Source organism: Neopelma chrysocephalum, unplaced genomic scaffold (assembly GCF_003984885.1).
Source record: "Neopelma chrysocephalum unplaced genomic scaffold, ASM398488v2 Primary Assembly neopelma1_88, whole genome shotgun sequence".
Taxonomy (NCBI): domain Eukaryota; kingdom Metazoa; phylum Chordata; class Aves; order Passeriformes; family Pipridae; genus Neopelma; species Neopelma chrysocephalum.
In genome coordinates this window covers 4662373-4669864 of record NW_020897750.1, presented here as the reverse complement: position 1 = coordinate 4669864, position 7492 = coordinate 4662373, and the positions used below count along the sequence as shown (strand labels likewise).

General features: G+C 44.5%; 1 protein-coding gene across 1 annotated transcript in view; it reads left to right on the top strand.

The window, feature by feature from the left end:
• The first annotated feature begins 296 nt into the window (after positions 1–296).
• Positions 297–7492, top strand: part of RASGEF1B (RasGEF domain family member 1B) — a 31893-nt gene continuing 24697 nt past the window's right edge. The window contains exon 1 of the mRNA XM_027692837.1: positions 297–435. The gene's annotated coding sequence lies outside the window, so the exon portion shown is untranslated. The remainder of the gene's footprint in view (positions 436–7492) is intronic.

Here is a 7492-nt window from a genome sequence, read left to right as displayed (position 1 = left end):
AAATACAATCTGGGAGACTGCTCAGAGGAGGCATCGTGCGTGTGTGTCCCGCTCCTGCCCATCTCTAAGCATCCTCTTCCGACCGCTACCAGCGGAATGATGCAGGGCCGGCCGGGCAGCGGCCAGTCACACACCAGTTCAGGTCAAGCCTGCCACTAGGACCTCCGACACCTGCCCGCCGCTGGCACCCATCCCCTGCCTTCCCGAGGGCCGGCTCCAGGCGGGCCGGGACCGCGCTCCGCCTCCTCCGGCGGCACCGGCGCTGCGGCGCGGGCGGGGCGGGGGAGCGGCGCTTCCCGGCGCTCCGCCTGCCGCCGGGAGATTCCCGTGGGGAGCCGAGCCGAGACGTGCTGTGCCGTGCCGTGCTGCGGGCCATGAGTGCGTGAGAGCGATAGCGCGGCGTCTGGGAACGGGAGCGCCTGCGGCCGCTTCCAGGTACAGTCCGTGAGTCTGCGGTACCCGAACGTGCGTCTTGTCCGTCCATCCCTGCATCCGTCTGTCCTCTTGCCAGCCCCGGCAGGATGGTCTGTTTTCTCCTGAGATTTAATCTCTTTCCTGGCTACCTCGTTCTGTACACCCCGGGCTGCTCTTTTCTGAGGGATCAGCATGTTGGGGAGGGGAGAGAGGCAGTGATTGGGTCCTTCTCCCTGTCCTCTTCCCTGTAGTAAGATGGAACAGGGTCCTAAAACTACACGATGTGATCTTTCTGTGGCTGTAATCCTTGGAGAAGCTTTCCCGGTTTTTCCTTAAGCCCGTCAGTTCAATTGATGGCTGGTTTTCTTGGATGCGAAGGATGAAAAAGCACTAATTTACCAGATTGTGTTGTAGAGATGCGTTAAATGGGTGTGCGGGCAGGATGCGTGTGTATGTGTTTGTGTGGTGTCACCTAAGGATGTTAATGGGCTTGTCTTTTGCTGGGCATCTGCTGCGTGTGACTGTGGTAAAACTTCAGGTTTCTGTGCTGTGTGAGGTGGCAGCAGTTCAGGGGTAGAAGGAGAGTCACGGATGTTAAATGACCCAAGACCGATGTGTTGCTTGTCAGCTACATCTCCTATGTTGTGCTTAGTCCAGACTGTAAACTAAGGCAGCCCTGACAACCAGTGCCTCCCTGTCTGCCTGTGCGTTAAGCTAAATATAGCACTGAGGGATGAGGAACTCTTTCAGCGGAGTTCCCCTGAATAGAGCGGAGGAGGGCGGACTCCTCTCAAAGGGCAAGAATGGCCTGAAAAATCAAAAGAGCCAGGAACAAAGAAGCACTCTGTACCTCAGGCAGCTATCCGTCTAAGCGAGGAATGTTGAGGGGGTTGCTTTCAGTGAGATTACAGCCATGGTGGGCTGAGATAACATACCATCTGTGGGAAGTTGGGACTTGGGCAGACAGGACTGGGTCTCTAGGTTGTCTCTGTATTTTGAACGCTGACAATAGCTTTCTGAGGTATGGGTTCCTCACGCTTATCTTACAGCTTCCAAATGAGATGCCTTTAAGAGAAGCTGGTAATCAGCTGAAAATCAAAGCTGAATGTACTCAAGACAAGTAGCTAACTGATGAGCTGTGCTGGAGAGAACCAATAGGTAAGACCCAGCACTGATTTTGGATAACGCAATGGGAATATCACTCCTTTAAACAGGCAGGACTGAAACAGGGCGCCGTAGGTTTTGTTAAATCTTTGTAAAAGGGAAAGGAAGTATTGGTTTAGCGAGGCTTTAGCTCACAGTGGTGCCACACACGGAGTAAACTGGTTTTTTTGTGTGGTACGATGAATCCCCGCTGGTTTACGTTCTTCATGGTTTCTTTCCGCAGAGATTTTTGGGGACAGCACACTGTGTTGATACCTGCGGTTCAGTTGTATGAGTTATCTAAACAGTCCTTAGGCAATGCAGAGTCATCATACCTGTTCATGGTCTGCGGGGTAAGCTGCTGTCACACTGTGTCAGAAATGACAGGCACAGTTCAAAACTGGAGCATTATCAGTGGAGGAATAAGAACTGAAAAAGCTGACAACATGGAATTTTATTTTTGTAACTCAACATAGTTAAAAAGTGAGGTTTTCTTGGGGTGAAAACAGGAAGGAGCTTTGTGTGGATCATATTGCCAGTTTGTGCTACATCACTGTAAGGGTCTGGTGTTATGACACGTACTAGAGCTGGGTGGAACAGGATGCCTGCATTTCAATGGAGGTGGCAGAATTTGTGATTGCACATACTTAAGCATTTTTTCCAAAATGTTAGTATACATTCAGGGGTATATGCAAGCACTGACAAGTGCCCTTTGCTTGGCATGAGTATGAGGGACTGAGCCACATTATTCAACAAACACTTTGCTAGAAAATGAGCTTGTAAACAAAAGTTCCAGAGAGCATTTTGCAGCTGCAGCAAGGACAATACAAAATATACAAACAGGAGGCAAAGACTAGCTGAAAGCTGTTGTTAATTTCTCCTCTATTCTAGCTGCTGTAAGAAGTACTATTAAAAAAACTAAATCATTACAGTGAAGAACATGAATGGATGGTATTTAGTATGACTGTATTTTTAACTGGAAAATGTGCAGGATCGTTGCAACAATCCAGCTCACTCTTCCTAGGCGGTTCTAGAATAGCACTGCATGACTCAGATCCATGCATTCTGACTGTTTTGGTTTTGATTCGTTAAAACGCATCTTCTCCCCAGAGTAAAATGTTCCCCGGGTCACCTGCTCCTCCCATGGGGCCAGGTACTCTGCTTGTGTCTTGTCACATCCGGAAAATGGGCCAGAAATACCAGTAAACATGCCAGTAGAGAGATGAGCCTGGGAGCTGAGAGTCTGCATCAGCCAGCACAATGAGATGTTCAGATTCATGAGGAATAAGACAGAGGATAAATATGCTTGAGTCAGACTGGGGAGTGGGGTGTTCTCTGAGATAATTGCTCTCATTGATACAAGGGACAGGTGCTTTCTGCATGAGTGTAGTGTGCTGAACTGACAGTACTTGTCCGTCAGGACTGCGAGTTGATCCTCCCTTAAACATCCTGCAGGGATTCAGACACTATTAGGCCATGTTTGTAACGATCTTTTCAGAACCCAAACTGGTGTACATTTGCTCAATACCATACCTACTGTGTGTTGACTTAATAGGTGTAATTGTTTCGGGACAGGGAGCCTTTGACCATGGATTGCAGAGCCCAAGGGTCCACCCTCAGTCGAACATGGGAACTGCTGGGTATTAAAGGTTGACACAAACCAGCAGATGCAGCGGGTGACTGGAGGAGATTTCTGCTATGGCCTGCCTAGACCAGGGAAAAAGTTTCTTTCAGTCATTTTGGCTATAATGAGTTTCTCTTTCATTTCCTGAGGAATCAGTCAAGCTGATCAGAGACAACTGTTTTATGAGTCCTCTGTACCTCAGACCCAGCTCTGCTCTAGAAACCTGATGGATACTCACTGACTGATACTCAGCCTAGATATAAACAGGTGTGAGCCAAGTATAACTGATGCAGATACAGAGTTGTATTTCCTTTCTTAACTGCCAGAGTGGGACCATCCAGTTTTATCTTCAACCTAAACGGTGGAAAGTGTATTTTTTTGTTGTGATGTGTTTTTAGGTGAAGTAAGTCACTGCAGAAAATGTAAATATACTCCTTTCAAACTGTTGTATGTCTAAATGTCAGTAAAAATTCTGTACTGTTTATGTAAACATAAAGTCTCAGCAAATAGAATAACAAAGATTATGGGAATTTTTTGCCCTTAAAACCAGCATTTTTTCTGTATCATCTAAGTAGAAAAGAGACATTTGGCAATGAGGTTTTAGGTAGAACCAATTAAATTAAATTAAGTACTGTTAGTTAACACTACTGCAGCTTTCTGTTGTAAATTATCACTTGGCTGCCTGTTATGATTATAAAAGGGAATGGTGCTTTCTTCTGAAATATATTGTAGGTTTCACCAAAAGGCCAAGCATGGGTGTCTGCAAAGAGCAACAGTTTTGGGATTCAGAAAGTGTCTTGCTTTGATGGGGTTGAAGAAGGAACTGTATCAAGAAAGCTTCATGCTTAAGGCTATTACTGTGCTTCTGGCATTAATATAATGTGATACACCTTCTGTACCCCATTTGAAAAAAGATCTCGGTGCTTAATGAAAGGAAACAACCCCACACTTATCCCTCTTTGTACTGTCAAACAGAGGAATGTGGTAATGAGAAACTGAGTGACTTGACTAAGCCACGTGAGGAGCTTGTAGCAGAGTCAGAAGCAGATCCAAACTACCAGCTGCCAGGTTTAAGCACTGAAATAATGCTTTCTCTGCTGACTGTGGATGGATATGTGAGGAGTTCTTGATGAAGCTGGTTATCACTCTGAGATAGTTCAGACCCACACTTAGCTACCGACCATGCAGATAGAGAAGGTGTATCTTTTGGTCTTGATCTCCTGAGATGGGTTAGGATTACAGAGATTCACACATCCCTGTCACAGAAAATGGATCATATTCCCCAAGGTTAGTGAAAGTCTAATACCACAATGAATTCAGTGATACTCTTCTGATGATAGTGTTGAGGAAACTGCTCCCATTTCTGTTGACGACATCAAATTTCTGTTTCTTTGGTTTGAAGTATGCAGGAAGCACAAAGCATGCTACAGAAATGATGCAGAGTACAGAACTCTGTACATACAGAGCTACAGAGCTCATGTCAGAGTTCTGATTCACTAGTGGGGATAGCATAGCATGGGTGTCATCCCAGGTCTCATCTGTCCACCTCACCTCACGCCCCATTCCTGGACATCTAAGCCACCCTGAGTCAGCTGCTGAATCACTCGATTTACAGTGTGATGTTTTGAAGTAAATCTTCACTGATGTTCACTTGCCTTGTAACTCCTGACCTCAAAACTGCAGCAATTCATCAGCTGATGGATGAGCAGGATCTCAGTAGCGTGGGAGGCTGGGATGGTGACCTCCTTGAGTCTGTAGAGCTCTGCACCTTGCTGCTGGATGGAAGCCCTGGCAAACCAGTCTGCACCTGAGTCTGGATGAGTAGAGAGGTGGGTTTTTAGTCTTTGATGACTGTAATATTTAAGAACCCTCTGTTCCCAAAAGAGCAAATGGCAAAACTGTTCTCTTCTTTCTGCACTGGGTGCAATGAGGGAAATGTTGCGTTCTTCTGAAATCCCCACGCTGCCTCAGTAAGTTAAAGAAGTGTAAGGCTTTAGTAGCATTCTTGTGTTTTCTTTGCATTTAATACACTTGTACTCTTATGTTAAAGCTCTCAATTTTGCCATCAGCAGTTGTGGCCAATTCCTGAACACTTTGTGCTGGCCAGCCAGTAGACTGTCTGCCTTTCCTGATGGTATTTGATTTTGAACAAAATTTAACACACAGACTGAGGAGATCATACTCAGCTTGTGCATTAGTTTGATTTTAAACTAGATGCTTGGAGGACAGTCTATTTATGAATTTTTCTAAAGGAAGTAGATCTTGGGATGAAGAGAAGAAATTGTTTCTTAATACGGTCCCACTACTGATTGTCTATCAAAACTTCCTTGCTTTCAGTCCAGCTGTTTTCTCAAAAGTTTTGGTAGAAAAGAGTAGCTCTGTGTGTTGTCTGTTGTTTAAGTTGGGTGATACTTCATTGCATCCTTTGTCTGGTCTGAGGCTTTTGTGCATCTTTTACCATTTCATTCCTTCTGTAAATCTGCCACGTTTTGCAGGAGTCACTCTGGAGCATGCAATGGACTGAATTTTTCTAGATTCTCTTCTGCCCTCTGACATATAATTACTGCTGTGCTACTCCATCATGTCACTTAAAATAGATACTTATCCTATATGGTTCGTGTTTAGAACCTCTCTTCTGAAACCAGGGGTAAAAAAGATATGGGATTATCAAAAAGATGCGCAAGGCTAAAAAAACCCCCACACTTATAGCAGAACAGGAGAATTTGAATTCAAATGCTAAAAGCATGCTATCCAGATGAAGAAATTATCCATAGAATTAAAAATAACTTACAAATGAACTTAATAAAAAGATTAATCAGTCAGTGATGAAGCACACTTCATGTAGCGTGTTTTTAAATAATTGTGGCCTCCTCAGTTTTAACCTACAGATGGAAATCTCAGCTGTGTTGAGATCGTGGTAAGAGACAAGTGCATTGCAAAAGGCAGTATTTATATGTGTGGTCTTCGTTTCGTGCTCTGTGTTTCAAGGCTGTTGCTTTTGTGTGTCCAGTAATACACACAAATTGCTTCATGTGTTTTGGTTGGGAGGAATATATGTCCTGTCCTCTCCCTGGACTGGGTAATCTTCCTGCATTTGGAATTTTTGCCATGATGTAGTTTGCCTGCAAGTGCTTGTCTGGCACTGCAGCAGTGCTGTAGCACATCCACCCTCAACCTCATTACGCTCACATCTCTCTTCCTGCCCCACAGAAGAAGGGCACGGGGAAAAGGTAGAAGGGGAGTTGGTTCTTGGTGCTTCAGCAGGGGACATGGATTTACAGCACATCAGCAACAATGAGGAACTTGTTTACGTTTCCTTCCCTTTTTCTACCCTTGCAGAGTTTGAGAAATTCAAGACGTTCTTAAATCCCCACACACTTTTCCTAATGCTCCCAAGCACACACAGGAATATATTCATACCCATCACACTTTTGCAGTTCAGTATTCAAGGACTTTAATTTCAAGTCATTCGGGATTCACTTAATTTTAGTGCCAAAGTTCTCATACGTGAGTGATCAGTCAGCAGTGCTGCATCTGACCTTCCCACATCATCAGATGGATCTATTTATAGATCCAAGAAAGATGCACATTCAGGAGGAAAATACTTCTAACTGAAATTCAGTTCCTGGTTTATTCTTTGCCTACTGGGGTTTTTCTTTTTTGTTTGCAGCTTATTGTTGCCATGGTAATTTTTTTAAAACTTTAGAAAATTGTTCATCCTCTGCTGTTTCAGTGGAAATGAAAAAGTACTTTAAGGCTCAGTCAGGTTTCTTATGTCTACCTCAGGTCTTCCCTTGCCCTACCAACAACTGTGCAAGACGTATTTCTATTGTTATGTCACTGTCCAGCAGTATCCCCTATAGATAGTTTGATCCTCTTGTTGTTTTGGGGTGGATTCCTTCTGAGTTGTCCTTAATCTTGCTCTCGATTTCAGACAGGAAAAAGCCAATGTCACTCCTCTTTTCATCTCCTGTGTGAGTATGAAATAATATTTTTTACTCTGCCTCTTACAAGATACAGTTAAGAAGAAGTATTTCTAGGAAGGAACTGTAAATCAAAGTTGGTGCTGAAGTCACACTCAGAGAATTGTATGGGAAATGCTTCATGAAGAGTGGAAGCAGGAAGATTTGAGCTGGCACATGAAACACCGATCTGGGAGTTTTTCAGGTTTCTTGCCTTCTCAATAGCTCGGACTGTAGAATTTCGCTTTACCTTTCAGTGGGAAAAACAAAAGCTTCGTAAGCAAAGTGCACACACACGGAGCTGTACGGAATGCGACCACTGGCCTCTGTGTCTGGTGTGCTTTTGTTT